The 17,481-nt window shown below is 45.3% G+C and overlaps 1 protein-coding gene across 2 annotated transcripts in view; it reads right to left on the bottom strand.

Annotated features, from left to right (window-relative positions):
- Window positions 1-17,481, bottom strand: part of ARNT2 (aryl hydrocarbon receptor nuclear translocator 2) — a 115,645-nt gene that overhangs the window by 57,430 nt on the left and 40,734 nt on the right. The window lies entirely within an intron of this gene.

Genomic DNA, 17,481 nt, shown 5'->3' with positions numbered 1-17,481 from the left:
TTAATGAACGGAACTAAACAAAAAAGTTCCTAGTTTCCATGGGGGAGGAAGAGAGCTGCAAAAGGAAAAAGCAATGTTGAGTGTTTATTAGTGGGTTGTAGTGAACTTCCCACTCACACTTTATCCAGGAGCATCCACGTGCCCCAAAATAATAAAACAGACGGGGTGGGGGTGTATGAGGTATTACACTAATGTGTGGTTGTCAGGCACACGCACTGCTGTGGGTTACACTTCTGCCTTCATGGCTGCAATTTCCCACAAGGGGTAATTTTTCCAAATTATTGCATAGCCACCATTTCTTTCTGGATCCGTCTGAATTTTGTCCAGATTATGGAGCTCCGTGCGTAGACACTTTGTGCCAAATTTCAGCCAGTTTGGACAAATGGCCTGAATTATAGTAACACTTAGAATGTGAAGGGCTTATAATAGCAGAATGCTGTTTGACCTGTTGGCTTCAAGTATATAGGCATTCTGTGCCTGTAAAATAAAAGAACACCCTATATATATTCAAAATTTCTTTCAATGCTTCACTATCTTGGAGACAGAATCAACGCAAGCTCAAGATTTGGACTCTCTCAGTAGTCCAGTTTCTACCACCACCCCCCACCCCAAAATTTAAAGCTCTGGCTCAGGCCCATCTTGTCACAATAGAGCACATCTTAAACACAGCATGTTGACATTTATGGGCTGATAATCAGATGCAGCCCAGGCTTTATGGCCTATTTTTCCATTCTCTCCAACTATTCCCACTAGGCAGCTAAATCTAGTTCCTCAGTCAAAAGCCAGACTTCTTGATGCATTTGGATTCCTAGATTCTATAGTGCCTACTTGCAGAGCCAAAACATTAACTGGAGAGAGGGAACAGGCAGGCGTTTCCCAAGCCATTTTCATGGGACAAAACTTTAAATAGTACATCGCAATTCCCTATGCGCTGCTTCCCAAAGACACAACCACATTTTCACAATTGTCCAGTGGAGATAACTAAGCATGTTGTAGTACTGAAAGGTTGTGTGCAATTCCATGCTTTAAAAAAAAAAAAAATCAAAACTCCACACCCAGCCAATCCAAATTCTGCATCAAACCAAATTCTGTGACTGGTATAAATTATGTAAATTGAGATAATGTGCATTGTGTACCTTCTTTTGCGTAACTTATAGTTTTTACATCATGTGGAGTGCAATCCTAACTTGCACTGGAACAGGCAGGCCAGCGGACCTGCGCTATATCCAGCTCAAGTTTCGGGTGCTTAGTGGCTCAGCCCTGGGCAAGAGGAATCGCTACCCCTTACCCCAGGGAAATCCACTGCAGACCCAATGGTGATACTAGGATTTGCGCCACTGAAATCAGTGGCACAAATCTGAGCAGCAACGGGGTTAGGATCCGGCATAACCGCTGGATTCTGGCCCCACCTCCCACTCTCTGCCCACCCACCCCCAGGAACACCCATCTCCTGCTCCCCCCCACCCCAAAATGCCTCCCTCCTGCCTCCTCCCCACCGACCTCAGACCTCTGCATTGGCCGCACTCGGCTGACACAAACTCACCTTCCCTGCAACAGTGCCTAACTGCCTCCAGAGTGGCACTAAAGTGCTTTACTGCACTTTCGCGACACTCTTGAGGTGGCGCAAGGGACTTGTGCTGGCCTAACTCCAGGTTAGGATTGTGTCCTCATTCTCATTTTGCTATAATTAGAGAGGAGCTATCCAAAGAGCTTTACTGTTAACCACTAGGAACCTTATCCAGGGACACGTACACTGCAGAGTTTTTCCCAATTCACAAGTACTTTGGAGTGTATCATTGTGGCCATGAAGACGAGGAACTTTTTTTAATGACAGCTGAGATTCCCTGGAAGCTGTGCTCTGCACCTATCCTGCACTTCCTTCTGTACTCCCATGAAATTGTAGCATATATTTAGTTCCCAAGGAGAATTACTGAGTAACTTTTTGAAGAAGCCAAACAAGTTTCAGTAAGACCAATGATATTTCTGAAAGGGTTTCTGCACACTCCAACCACAGAATCTGCTGCGTCAGAGCAGACAGCTGCTACATTCACCCTGAGGCTTTGAATTGTTTCCTTGCTCCAGGTTGACTGCATGAAGTCTGGTTAAGATACCAGCCAAACAGGGAAACCACAGTGAGACCAGTCATACTTGAGCCTGCCCTCAACACGTGTGCCTGGAGAGGCCCCAACAAGAGCTGATTATTACTTTGCAGATAGAGCTGGGACACCTCAGTGTGCTACAGTCAAACTATGCCTTATGGTTGTTGGGAAGATGAATGGGAACCAAGTACACAGGGTGACCAGACACCCTCTTTTTCCAGGTCATGTCCTCATGTCCCCTTTTAGCCTCATGTCCTGAAATAGAACTTAAAAGTCCTCCTTTTCCCTGGGAGCGGCCCTTGCAGACAGCTCATAGCTTTCTTGTAATTAATAAATTAGATGTAATATAGTTTTAAATTTAATAATACCTAAGTAACATAGTGTTTAAATTAACCACATCAATATACATCAATAAAATTTAGCTTTTATTTTATCATGTCCTACATTTTTCTTGGATGTCCTACATTTCAGGGTGCCTGATCCTCCTTTGTGGTTATGACATCTGGTCACCCTGCATGTACACTGCACTTGAGCTCCTGGGAGGAAGTATAACTACTGCTTTCTGTGTGCAGATGAACGCTTTGCCATGATCAGTGCAAATGATGGTTTCCGATTATGTCTGCATTGGGGTTGTTCATGGACTATTGTGTGAATCAGAGGTGAGGCTACAGCTCCATATTAAAGCACCTGCTTTGTACACAAGATGTTCCAGGTTCAATCCTAACCATCTCCAGGCTGGATCAGGGGAAAAACAAACAAAACAGGGCAGACAATACTGAGCTAGACTGACTGATCCAATGGAACATTCACATGTACTTTAAAACTAATAGCCCTACGTTGAACCTGTAGCAAATCACAGCATCCTCTAAAGCAGAACTCAGAGGGAAGCTGAATCTTCCAGTCCTTCCCCTGATTCTGTTTCTTTTTCTGCCACTGAAACCAAAATGAATTGACAAATGAATTTGATTTGGACAAGGTAACAAAAGATGACTTTGTGCACCATGAAAATACTCTCCACAGGCTGCACAGAAAAGACAAACAAAAAACAGGAACAAAGTACCCGAAGAATCTTTGCAGAATCCAAAAACATCATTCTGGTGGTAGAAAAAGAAAAAGGTTGGGGGGGGGGCTGCAGGAGGGGGGAACCCCAAGGCAGAGATGCAGGAAAACAAGAGGAAATGATTAACAATTGAAGCAAAATGTGAAGTGACTAATACTATCTAGCGTGGTTCCAATTAGAAGCAGACCCTTGTATAAAGGCTGACCAGACAAAAAATTTTAAAGTGGATGCCGGAGTTTGATCTATTCTGGTAACCTTCAAAAACAAGTTTTGCTCTTTGGCTTGTGAGAATGGTAGACAAGAAATCAGGGCAGGAAAAACATGGAACTTGCAAGATTCCTTTGCTTCCTCATCATCTGCCGAGCGTGATCAAAGCTGCCCCAACTGGGGCATGTGGCAATAGGAAGGAATGTGGGGTTTTGATCAGAGATTACGGTTGCTGTGCCCTGTGAACTGACTGCTATGCTACTGAACAGCAGAAATAGCAGCAAGAACATTGTGGAGTGAAGCCGACTCCAAAATCTTCCACTCTCCCTCATTCTCTAGTTTGGAAGCAGATTTTATGGTGGAACATTCAGCACCAGCCTTTGACGTCCTAGCACTGGAGGAGGCATGTCAAATGCTTCCCTCTCCTATTTGGATTTGTGGTGGCCTCTGTTGCTCCCAAACCCTGCAGGGCCAGCCTTATTCAGTTGATTCAAACTGATTTGGGTGTCATGCTCTGCTGGGGGGGGGGCTGCCACAGCCACCACCTCACTGTATAGCGGAGGCTCTGGCATGGAATCTTCCAAGCTGGAGCATTAGCTAAAGAGTGTGGTGAGCAGAGCATTGCCCTGTGTGGCCCTCCCTCCCCTGGGTCCAAAAGGCTCAAAATGCCCCCCTGGAAGCAGCTGGAGGTGACGTCATTACGTGACCGTCATCTACTTCTGGGTGCATGGAGCACCACTGGCCCCATGTCTGTCACTGCAGTTTGTTCTGGTAAGTGGGGGGCCCATGGTGGGGGGGGGGAAGCGGAGGGCCTGTAAAAATGTTCAGCATTGGGCCCTGAAGTTCCTAAGACTGGCCCTGACTCCCTACAATGGAAAACAAAGAGAGGAAGAGAAAGCATGGATGAGAAGAGAGTGGGGAGCTAGAGTTTTGGAGATTATCTAGTCCACTGAACTCCCCTCCTCCACACTTTTCTTCCATTCCATCCCCCTCTTCTTTTTCCAATCCAGGGACAGGGAGGAGGAGCACTGGAGGCGTGTCAGCAGACTGAGATGGGCACGTCCCACTAACCTGCTGCCTACTGTCTCAGATGGCCTCATAGAGGGGCCAGGTCTGGGTACACTCATTGCAGCCACCATGCCGCAGCCACTTTCAAATCGCTCCCTTGTGTTCCAAGGTCTCACGTTCTGAGGTCTGCTACTCAGATTTCTACATGAAAATGCTTCTCCAACCCCTCAAAGTCTCATCTATGTGATGAGCTGTGGCACCTGCATGGTTGATCAAGTAGAGACCAGCAATCACGGAGACAATTTGAAAGGCAGTGTAGTGAAACAGTTAGTGATGTGCCAGGGAGTGGGGAGACCTGGGCACTGATCCTTTCTGAGCCAGAAAGCTGACTGGATGCCCTTGAGCCAAATACTCCCTCTCTTTGTCCAAGTTCTGCAGAGGGTTATTACAAGGAGAAAATGGGGCCCTTCTGTAGCCAAAGCAGCACTGAGCTAGGCTCCAGCAATGAGCTAGGCTAGGCATCTCACTAAATTCTGCATCATACAAAACTGCCTTTTACTCAATAGCTCAGTACCGTCTACACACTGACAAGTAGTGGCACTCCAGGGTTTCAAGCAAGGGTTTTTTCTAACCCTACCTGGAATTTTTGCAGACTGAACTTTGGGTTTCGAGCTGCAAGGCTGCAATTATTTTGCATTAATAAACCAACAAGGAAACATGCTATACTTTTTACAGGCTCTTGCAGATAAAGACCATTTCACTCTTAAAAACAATTGAGCCGGAGTGTTGGGTTGCAACAACAGGATGTGTTTATATCTTCCCTGCCTCCATATGGCAGCCATGGCACTGAGCCTTACAGAAAAATACGTACGTACTCTCCCGTGGAGGTTTCATTCCTTATTTTATTTACTCTCCTGCATTTTAGGTCCCAAAGTGACCCCAGACGTGACTTCCAGAAAACATGTTAACAATGATCTGTACTGATAATTGCTGCATATTAAATAAAAGTATGTCTTGATAACAGAGAGCCAGGAACAAATCTCTCTAATTGCCTTCCAGCTTAGGGTTATGAACACATCCTACTCAGAACATGATAGTGCTTTCCAGATTGGGATCAGCAGGGAAGATAAACGTATCCTGTTTAACTGAACACTCCGGCTCAGTTTCTTTTTGAGTGAAGTGGTCTTTACCTGCAAGAGTTTGTAAAAAAAACCACACAAGGAAACAAGTTTCCTTTTTTCCAGTGGACTATTGATGCAAAGTAACTGCAGCCTTGCAGTTTGATCCTATGATGTCAGTCAGGTACACTTTCCTCCTCACAGCACTGCAGGTTTAAATCTTAGATAATGATGATAACAGGTATTTATTATGATGATGATCATTCTTATTGTTATAACACCATCAATGTTCATGGCACCTTAGACCAGGGGTGTCAAACTCATTTCATGTAGTAGGCAGAATAGCATTCATGGCATCTGCTGAGGGCCAGAAATGACATCGGACACAATCCTAATTCACTTTCCAGCACTGACATAAGGGCAATGCAGCTCCGAGGTAAGGGAACAAACAATCCCTTACTTTGAGGAGGTTTCCATGAGTGCCACCCAACTGCTGGATTCAGCACATGTCCCACTGGCAAAGCTATGCCAGTGCTGGGAAGTTGGTTAGGATTTGGGCCATCATTAAGCAGGAAGTGACATCATTAAGAAGGTGATGGTCAGAAATAAGCACTTTCTTCTCACATAGAAACTCATTAGCTGCAAATGAAAGAAGAGAAAATATGCAAATCTTGTTTATAATTTCAAGATATGAGAGAGCCCAAGTATCATGCTGGAAGAACCCAATTATAATTTGTTGTTGGCAACCTTCAGTCTCGAAAGACTCTGGTATCACGCTCTGAAAGGTGGTTCTGGAACAGCGTCTAGTGTGGCTGAAAAGGCCAATTCGGGAGTGACAATCCTTTCCACACTGGGAGCAAGTGCAGTCTGTCCCTGGTCTGACTCCCTGGCTATGGGCCTTCCTTCTATGCCTCTTAGCCTCAGACTGTTGGCCAAGTGTCTCTTCAAACTGGGAAAGGCCATGTTGTACAGCCTGCCTCCAAGCGGGCCGCTCAGAGGCCAGGGTTTCCCACTTGTTGAGGTCCACTCCTAAGGCCTTCAGATCCCTCTTGCAGATGTCCTTGTATCGCAGCTGTGGTCTACCTGTAGGATGCTTTCCTTGCACGAGTTCTCCATAGAGGAGGTCCTTTGGGATCCGGCCATCATCCATTCTCACGACATGACCGAGCCAACGCAGGCGTCTCTGTTTCAGCAGTGCATACATACTAGGGATTCCAGCACATTCCAGGACTGGGGGCCAGATAAATAGCTTCTAGGGGTTGCATTTGGCCAGTGGGCCTTGTGTTTGACACCCCGCCTTAGACAGAGTGAAAAGATAGGTCCCTGCCCAGTTTACAATCTAGACACAAGGTAGACAACAGGAAGGAGAAGATGCAGGTAGAAGGAAACCAGGAACAGAACATGTAATTGTTTCAGTTACATGGTTTCAGTTAAGCTTATTTAGAGTAGCAAGGAAGAATAAGGCTTAGTGCCAAAGCCTGAACTTCAAAAAGGAATTTGAGGGAAGCAAATGAGGAAGCTTTCTGCATGTGTTTCAGGAGGCTTTATGAGCACCTAAATTTATTTGCAAGTAGATTAGATCCATAGCAAAACTATGGGGGGGGGGGAACAAATTTGTACAGCAAGAGAAGGATGAGCTCTCCAACTTGACACAGTGGCAGCCAGTAATGGAAAGGTGTACTGTTAGCAAAGTCATATCACAGATGGGAGTGGAAGAGTCCCCATCTTGTCCCACAGCTTGCTAAAACCACAGGTGCCAGCATTTGCTTCTCCCCCACCCCCAAAAAAGATGGTCAAGACACAACTCCATTTAAGCTTCCTTGAGTTGTATGTGTTTGCCGACAGAGATTTTCCTCTCCTTTCTGTTCTAGCTAAAAATTCCTGTATGATCTATTCCTCAACACATCCAAAAAACAAGGTATGCCACAGCCAAGCACTGAGTGACCCAAGAATCTACTGACCCAATTCTCAGCAGTGACCTCACTGGATTGCAAAAAAAGAAAAAAAAGGTTGTATAAGTTTTAATGTTATGATGTGGTTCAGCTACAGGGAAGCATGGATCCATATCGAGGGCAATGAAGCAAAAGGAAGCATGATTGAAACACAAATACTTTGGATATGTTTATAGATGTTGCTGGCTGGAGCAAGGGAATCATAAAAGCATCTGCATATGTCTTAATTTTCTCCCCTTCCAAAATGTCCATTCAGATGTTTCTCCATTCGGCTTCTTGCTCAGGGGATTTTAAATGCACATAACTTTGCATTTGACTAATTAAACTCAATTGTGTAATTGCTCTGACAATTGAACACTGACAGCAAACATGCATCATCTCAAGGAACAGAGAAGAGAACAGGGCATGCTTTGAGATTCCTGAAGTTAAGAAACTTTTTTTTTTTTTTAAAGGATAGCTTTTAAAATCAGGGTCAAGTATGAAGGATTCCAGTGCATAATTCTAATCACATGCTTAAAGGATGAGAGAAGGAAATACACAAGAACCTGACATTGTGGTCCAAGCATTCCTAGATTTGGGGCTTCCTCTACAATAGAATATTCTAGAATAGGGCTTCTCAAACCTTCTCCCTCCAGGCCTACCTGCTAAGGAACTTTATACAGACTGGTCCAGACACAAACACTAAATTATGGTTTAGTGCTTTGTGCATTAGGAATGCAAGCCTTGTGTGTGCACACTCCCCGTTCACCTTCCTCTCAACCTGTGCACAGAGGAAAAAAGATATAAAGTGTGTGAGCACAGTTTAGAACAGTGTTTCTCAATGTTTGTCCTCCACCATACCACTTCACAAGGTCCAACAGAAGTAACTGGTGATGATGTCATTGCCAGTTACTTCTGGGTTGGGAGGCCAGATGCAACACAACAAACACCAGGCAGAGGTGCAGGGTGGATGGGATAGCTTTTTTGAGTATGAAAAAGCATGCTTTGGAATCTCCTACCACTGTTTGAGGCAGTCTGGAATGCACTCCTTTAAATTTGGAAATACCCTGTTCTATGGAATAGATTGTACAGTTCTACAACAAACCATTTGAAAGTGCTCTTTAACCTTGATGTAATGCCTCTGCAAATGACACCAGTGGTCAATGTCCTGCAGTGCAGCAAAGGAACCAGAAACCTCTGAACTTGGAAGGCCTACTTTCCAGCACTCAACGTCCAATTATATCCTCCCTTTCATTCATAAAAATAAGATATGCCTGCGTTATTTGAACTTCTCAGTTTTTAGGGAAGCCTTTCCACATTGATGTATCTGCCAAGGAACCTGTATGCATAGGCCATGGAACGTGGTGTTTTATGCAGAGGATTCTGGGACATGTTCTAGAGCACGTCTCAGTTCACATGTGGTGCTGGCTGGAACAGTTGGCTCTATTTTAATCTTGAATCAACTCAGAGAGTGCCTTGGAATAAGCTCAGCACTCCTATAAATTTCGAGAAAGACTAGCGCGTGATGGGGAAATAGTCTTGTAGAGAATCTTTCCTTGCCTGCCATTTCTGGCCTTATCACTGATATAACCCCAATAAGCTTCCTAGGAGCTTTGGCATCTCTCCTGATGTAGCATGAGACCGTGCTTTTCAAACAAATAATGCAAAAAATACTGGGCTGTAGTCAAAGAAAGTTGTGACTGCATCACATGAAATCCATGAGACGGTGACTAATTTCAATCTCCTTAAATTCAATGGAACTAAATTCAATAGTTCCAAATTCAATAGAACAACATCACTAATCTTCTTTGGACGCAACCCATTCTTAGCCATCCTGTAGTGAGGCCATCTTGCTGGTTCTACCATCGCTGGAGGCCACCAATGTCTACCTGGAACAGGGCATTTTCCATCGTGTCTCCCTGTCTGTGGAATTCCCTCCTGAGGGAAGCCCTTCAAATAAATTCCACTGGTTTATTGAGGAAGGCAGAAGAAGTTTTTCTTTAAGTATCTAGGACCTTGATTTACAAACGGTTGGGCCTATCTGTTTATTTAAGATTTTATACCCTGCCTTCCTACCATTTAGGTATGTCTTGGGCAACTTGCAAATGTATTTGAATGAAGTTATACTCAGTTGCAGCAGGAATGGGCTTTTTCTGGTGGATCTACCTGTCACCTAAACTAGAGGACCATATTGGCTGGATTGCAGTTCCAATCCTCACATAAATGGTTTTGGAAACAAATTTCCAAGTTGAGTATTTGCTCAGAGGTTCCTAGTTCCTTAAATCTACATCCACCCCTTGAATTTTGCACCTTGTTTCTGTTCAGTTGGTAAACTTTGTACAAAGTTAAGTGGATCCCGCAGGCCCAAAGCCTGCGCACACATGATCTAGACATGGCCTTCTTGCACAGCTGATATGCTACTACCACTGCACTGACTCCTTCCACCCAGTACAGTATGATCTCGGAGGTTTACAAGATTGCCAAAGTGTGATGGCTGGGATTTATAGAAACATTCCAACACAGAGGAACAACAGGCAGGGTTTTGACTGGAACAAGGGCAACCAGCCAGGGTGTATGGAAATTGTTACTTTTAATATCTTTTTAATTATTAAATATGCCATAAGGTTCATAGAAGCTCATAACTATTGTAAAAAACAGGTATCATGTGCTGATGTGGTAGTGTCGAGGAGGAAGGGAGCCAAAAACCCCACTTCTCAAGGCTATAAATGGGACACCACTGGCAATTTCTTCAGCCAAGAGACCAAAAAAAGAAAGAAAGGAAGAAGTAAAGAAAGCAGAAAGTTGAATCCTTAAGAGTCGATATTAAAACATTTTTCTATACCCTCCGAGACAATGTGGCAATTTCATTGTTTTCCAACTTAACTTCCTGATGAGGGTTTAAGCATATGACCAGTTGGTTCAAAATATCCCCCCCTCCTTGTGAGCAGAAAGCTGGGCTTGGATCCAAGCATGCAATGTCTTCAGAATACACAAAAAGCCTTGCTGCATCAGGACAGGAAGCCCATCTAGTCCAGCACCTTGTTGTCAACCATGACCAACCAGTTGCTTCCAGGAAGTCCACAAGTTCCCACCATTTGCCCCACCCAGTGTGTCATGTTCAAAAGTACACTAGTTCTGCACTATCTTGGCTAACTGTATTAGTTAGTGGTCCTACGTTTCTTCCACCATGGGATGGCCCAGTTCCCAGGCTGTCTCCCATCCAAGCACTGACCAGAATGAGACCTTCTTTGCAAGGTGGCTACAGCATGTGTTCTCTCCCCTCTCCAATGAAGGTTATCTAATTCCCTTTCAAAGCTTTGGCCATAACCACGTCCTGCAGCCGCAAATTCTAGAAATGAATTGTACACTGTACAAAGGGGGATTCTCCTTTGTCCATCTGGAATCTACTGCCAGCCCATTTTATTAGGCGACCTTGAGTTCCAGGACGGGGAAAGAGGGAGGGGAAAAAAAAACCCTCTCCCTCCCTCTTCATACCATTCATAATGTCATAAGCTGTATTGCATTATATATTCAGCACACTCTTTCGATTGGTATGATATGCTCTGATGTAGAAATGTTTCATTCAATAAAACTGCAGAAAAAGACCCCCCCCCCCCCAGGCAGACTAACAAGCACCAACAATAAATAAATTAGTAAATTTGGCATGCTCAACTAGAGTTTGGACTCAAGTGCCGTGAAGGGATCATAATATACATTACTTACAGGGGATAGTATGGGGGGAAGAAGATTCTAAAAGCAAAATGTTGGGATCTTCTTCTGGTTGTACACCCAGAGGTGCCACCTGTTAGGACTGGTACCCCCCAACACATTTCAAAAAAAATTTGTATCAAGGGAATATTTATTTTAAGTACTTCATAAGTTAGTTCAACAAAACGGCGTGGCAGTGATCAATAACCATTTCTCCCTTCTGTCTCAAGGAAGTAAGAAAGAAAAAAAAGGTGTGTTCTTTTTCCTCTTCTCCCCTCCCGAGCATCACTCTGATGCACCCTGGAGAATGGTTCGACAGTGAACACAGATAACTTCTCCCCAAGGATGGGAAAACCCTGTGACATTTTGTTGCACACCCCTGTGGGCTGTTTCTCTAGACCAGCGATTTTTATCCGATGTGCCATGGCACATTGGTGTGCTGTGAAAGGTCTTCAGGAGCGCCACAAGTGGTTGAAGAATAGTGGTTGAAAATAACTGAAAAGCTCTTCCTGGTTCTGTGGCTCTGTTTTTAGGGCAACTGTCTGTGGTAACGAATTGCCTGTTTGCCAGCAAAGGAAGAGGGATAGGAAATTCATTACTACAGACAGTTGCCCAAGAAAGAGAGCCCAGAACAGTCTCTTGGAAGTGACATCGCAAGAGGCAAAGACTATAGAGAAGACCATATTGTGCTGTAAGGAGAAAAAACATTGAAAACTGCTTCTGTAGACTGTGGGGCCATCAGGTCAAGCCCAATTCTGCCCTTGTCTAGTCCCTGCACACATAAACACACACCCCCATTCGAACTTGGAGTCTGCCTGAGGGTTGCGAGTCACCCTCTGGGAGATCAGGTCAGGTCAGGCAGATAGAGAGGAGGAGTAATCTCAGTCAGGAGGGTGCCTCCCCCTCAGTGGTCCTGCAACACAGCAAAGAAGCAACTAAGCAGCCCCCTCTCCTGCCCTCCACATCCATGAATGGGCCTACATCATCACAGGGGTCTCTGAGGAAGCCCATTTGTGGATTGGGAAAGTGGAACCAGAGAGCGATGGTATGAGCTTCCTGGCTGAGTAACCTGCACCACTTATGCCAGCACTGGGGAACTTCAGGGGTCGGTCTTGGGCCACTGGGCTCACTGCCAGTGCTCAGCATGGGCACCGCTCTGTCTATTTGTAGCCTCGTAGGAATAACTTTCTATGTGCCAAGTGGCTCTCTGTCCTCATCTTCCACTCTCCCAGGTTTTAGGGCTGGGACTTGTTTGATGAAAAAGAGAAAGCAAAAGAGGCCACTGTCCTCTGTAATAAGATTAAACGTTATCACCACCCTGAGACTCCAACAGTTTGGAGAAGATGCCCAGTGTCAAACTGTGCAAGCTCCCAAGACAGCCTCAGAGTTTGCCGGCTGTCTCCCATTCTCAAGAGCAGCACCATTATCACAACAGACTAGGGCTTGGTTATACCAAGACATTTCCCAGCAATTTAAACACTTTGAAGCAGAAGGAAATCTAGGAACGATAAACACCAGATAAAACCCATGCTGATAACAAGCTAGCTTTGGAACCACTCCTGAATCCGGTAGGACTGGTTTAAAAAAAAAAAAAAAAGACACCAGAGGTTTGCTACTACAAATTCCCAGATGGTCTGAAAATGCAGCTCTCTCTCTGCTTTATGCCAACTCTCGTGTCCCATAATTCCTTATGTCTCAGGTTCCAAATCTTGCAGGGCTGACCCTTCGTGTCAAAGGTCCTTGGCCATGTACACCAGTATCTGTGTGAATTACTATTAGCTGGAGATACTCTCTGTAGAAGAGATTGTGGTTGCTCCACACTTTACCGTCCCAGCAAACGGAGAAACTGAGGTTCCATACTTTACTACCCCAGCAAACTGCAGCTGAGAGTCATTTGACAGAGAGCCACAGCTATTCCTGGCTTCTTGACACATACAGCTGTACCTTCCAAAGGTACATCAGAGGTAAGCCAGCGGTAGCAACTCAAAATAACAAATATGAACACATTCATAAATCAGCATAGCACTATCTACATTTTGGCACTTTACTGCTCCACACTCGTCATAAACTCTTGTTTTCCTCCACATGGTGTATGAACTGGTCCTCATGGGAGTGAGGATCGAGAACTGTGGAAACAACTTGCCCTTCATAACCCCTTACACAATATTTGCAGGGGAAAAAGCCTTATTGATCTTTAAAAATAACAAAGCTATTCCTAGGATTTCCATCTCTTGTGCTACTTTTCAACAATGACTAACAGTGTTATGCAAAAACTGCTTTATTGCATCCTCTTTCGGGCCTGGTGCATCACGTGGCTTCAAAGTCGCATTGCTGTTTAATTATTCTTCCATTGGGCACAGACAACCGGACTCCACCAACAACATCTGGATTCTCTCGGGGTGTGCAAATTTTGCTTGCAAACCGCATTCCTTGCAACTGGACATAAAATGAAACCAAGTGCAGCTGCTGAAGCTGTCAACATTTGCAAACCTTGCACCTTCTGAAAGGCAGCTTCTCCCAACCCTTTACCCCAATCTCTGCAAACTCCCTACTGCTTCAGATCCCAATAATACAACACAATTTTTATGGCACAAAGTCACTGCCAACCCTATGTTCTTTCTTTCACCAAAAGCACCCCATCACAATCAACAATCAGAGAATCATTTTCCCCACTTGAGCTCCTCACATCATAACAGCGTGAACTGGAAAAAACAAAACTGCGCTCCAGCCAAGGAAAATAAGATTGGCTAAATCTGCTGAGTCATCCCATTTCAGTTGCACAATCGGAAAAGGCAGAGATACTTTTTGACTTCGTTAATCTGCTCTTCCTGAAACGTAAACCCTATCAAAATGTTTCACAGGAAATGGTGCAAGCCACAAGCTTGTTTGGGGAGCAGGTTACAAAAAATCACATTGTTTTGTTCCAAATTAATCCAGATTGGCATGAATCACAGCCACTAATCAGAATTAGAAACAGTTTTTCTCCTCAAAGGCCAGCAGCCAACTGGTTGTATCCCTTGTCCCCATTGCCTTTTGGGGGGGGGGGTGATGGAGAAAGTAGAACACACAAGCAACAGGCAAGGTGTCAGATCAACTAACCTTTACTCAGCGTGTGGTCGGTCTATGGAACTCCTTGCCACAGGATGTGGTGCTGGCGTCTAGCCTAGACACCTTTAAAAGGGGATTGGACAAGTTTCTGGAGGAAAAATCCATTATGGGGTACAAGCCATGATGTGTATGCGCAACCTCCTGATTTTAGAAATGGGTTATGTCAGAATGCCAGATGCAAGGGAGGGCACCAGGATGAGGTCTCTTGTTATCTGGTGTGCTCCCTGGGGCATTTGGTGGGCCGCTGTGAGATACAGGAAGCTGGACTAGATGGGCCTATGGCCTGATCCAGTGGGGCTGTTCTTATGTTCTTATGTTAACCTAAGCTAGCACTACCATGTCCAACAAGAGAAGTGGCTTTCCAAAGTTTTATGTACAGATATTTCCAAACATCCTCCTTTCTTAGATCCTTGTTAGCCAAGGAAAGGGATGCACTGAGCTGCATGGGTCACTTGTCTTAACTTTGCATAAGGCTACAATGCAGAGAGGCCATGTAGGCACTTCAAAGTGGAACAATTCTTAGATTATGGCAGACTGAAGATTCAAAACAATCAAATTTTAAACCGGCTTTGGGAAACTGGTTAGTTAATAGCTGCTGTCTTCCATCATGCAGAAATCCATGCCGTACAGTCAGCCTTCATTTTACACCAAGGTTACAATCCAAAGTCAAAATGGTGCATATCATAGGCCCTTGGCATCCATGGGGGTTCCGTTCACAGAACTTCCAGAGATGCAGGATAATGGGATCTGCAGGTGGGCCCAGGATGTGATCAAAGGTGCACTCTGGTCGCGACCAGAGGTGTTCTGAGGTATGGGGAGGCAGCACACGGCCTCCTCACATCTCAGAGGGCCTGCTGGAGTTTTCAAAAAACTGGAAGTGCATGTTAGAGGCCTCTGAAAGGCCTTCTGAAATGCGGGGAGGCCTCGTGCTGCCTCCCCATGCTTCAAAACACCTCCAGGCGCAACCGCAGGGCACCTCCAGAGGGTACAGGCTGGCCCTCCAAACACGGGTCAGGGACCTTTGTTGAGTCTAATCCATGGGTCCCAAACCTGTGGATAATTAAGGCCAACCAGTAATTGAATACTCCCTTAAATTCCACACGTACAGCCTTTTAAAAAACTAAAATCACAGCACGAGAGATGGGCAGGACCAGATGACGAGCAGCTTCATTCTCTCGTTTCAGGTTCATTCTGAGGCATAACAGAGTAATTCGAGTGGCAGGCACAATTGGTCTGCACTATTTAAACTGTTATTCTTCTTTGTCTTTTTTTTTGGGGGGGGGGGAAGGCTGAGTGCATATACTTGAATTTGCAAGAGTGCATATACTAGTGATAAATTGCCGTCTGTAAATCCAAGTCTCCTTTTAAAGCCATCTAGGGTTAGTGGCAATCACCACATCTTGTGGCAGTGAGTTTCACAAGTATGCACTCTGTGACAAACTACTTCCTTATATCTGTCCTAGAAACTCTTGCCAGGTTCACTTGATGACCCTGGATTCCAGAACTATGACAGAGGAAGAAAAACCTTTCCCTATCCATTTTCCCCATAGCTGTGATCAGCAGTTTTCACAGTATATAGCTGAATAGTAGTCACTGCTTATGTGTGCAAGCATAGCTCAAGTGATTTACAGGGACATGGGAGTGCATAAGAACAAGCCATGCGAAAGTCGTGCAGCCTAGGGAAGAGCATCACATTGCGCTGAAGGGTCACATGAGATTCTGACTTGCTAAGAATGAAGCCCTTCAGAATCTGTTAAAACTGGCTACAAAGAACTTTTTACAACAGAAGAATCAAAAGGAAAAGCTTCCAGTGAAGCAGGATTAAGTTCAGGGTCACTAGCATACGGAAGAGTAAGTTAAACCCATAAACAAATTAAGGAATCGAAAAGCCACATGCACGGCTACAGAAAGGGCAGACAAAAATGAGATGGAAATTCAGCAGCAGAGCCAAGTGGAAGCAGCCGCCAAAATAAAGTTGAGACAGTGGCTAGGAGAAAAAGGATAACAATCATGAACTACCTACATCAGCATTATGCCACCAGGAGGCAAAATGTCAGCCTGTCTCTCTCTGCTCTTATTAACCTGAGTTTCCATTAACTTCAGAAAAGGAGACTGAGACGACCGAGGGTCTCTTGTCTGTACTGTTAGCCTGCCTGGGGGTCAAGCTATACAGTACAGGAACTGTGTGCTTAGCACTTTTCTGCTTTTTTAAAAATAGAAAACAGCAGATGGATTGGGGCTCTCTGCAGTTTAGGACCACAGCAGGGAAGGGAAGTGGGAACTTGGCTCCTACCCCAAGCTACGGGCCCAATCTGTATCACCCCCACCTCTGCACCAAGTGGAAGCTTTTATTCCTTAACCCATAGCAGCAGTGGGAGCTCTGGACAATGGCAGGAAGATCAGATGAAAACCACTTTCCCCTCACTGTGATCCTGCTTCAGTGATGTATCATACAAAAAAACAACAACACAGTAGTACTTCCGGAATGTGCAGTTTGACCTTACTACACATTATGTTACAGCGCAATCCAGAGATCACGCTGGGCCGTCCTATGTCCCTTATAATGGCTTGTAAGTGTCACAAACGTGCCATAGGGCACATCTACGCCTCCATTTGGTTCGGGGAGGCCAGCGCAAGGATGCATGTCGACCTCCCTGCACTGGAGCAAGCCAAGGGAATGGTGAACTTGTGCTGCTGGCAAGCCTCCAGTGCAGGGGTTTGGAGAGGAAGGGGAAGGGTATTTCAGGGGCATTCTGGAGCAGGGAGGGCAGGCAGCGGGTGGACTGGTGGGTGGGTTGGGACTGGGAAGGGGTGGGACCAGCCTCCAGCCCAGATCCTAACCCCCCTCAAGAGCAGCCCGGCCCAACATCGGGCTACTCAAATTTGCTCCAGCAATTTAACTGTCACAGATCCGTATAGCCCCCTTGCGGTAGACAGGGCAGTGCTCAGGCTAGGAGAAATCCCCTTGCTCAGAGCAAGGTATCCCCTTGCTCTGAGTTGCAACACAGCCACCTCCAATCCTGCGCTGGATACAGCACAAGCCAGCTGGCCTCCCTGTTACAGCGCAGATTAGGATTGGGCTGTCCAGCACACAGTTCAGCCCTGTAAGTTTAATTTTTCTCAACTGAAATAGCACCAGTGTAGAGAAGGAGAGATCAGTACCCTGGCAAGGAAGGAAGGGGAAAAGGCATAAAGCCCCATCACAGTCCCAATCCAATTGCCTTCCTCTTGCAGCTGCTATC

This window comes from Tiliqua scincoides, chromosome 8 (genome assembly GCF_035046505.1).
Source record: "Tiliqua scincoides isolate rTilSci1 chromosome 8, rTilSci1.hap2, whole genome shotgun sequence".
NCBI lineage: Eukaryota > Metazoa > Chordata > Lepidosauria > Squamata > Scincidae > Tiliqua > Tiliqua scincoides.
This window is presented reverse-complemented; position numbering and strand designations above follow the sequence as displayed.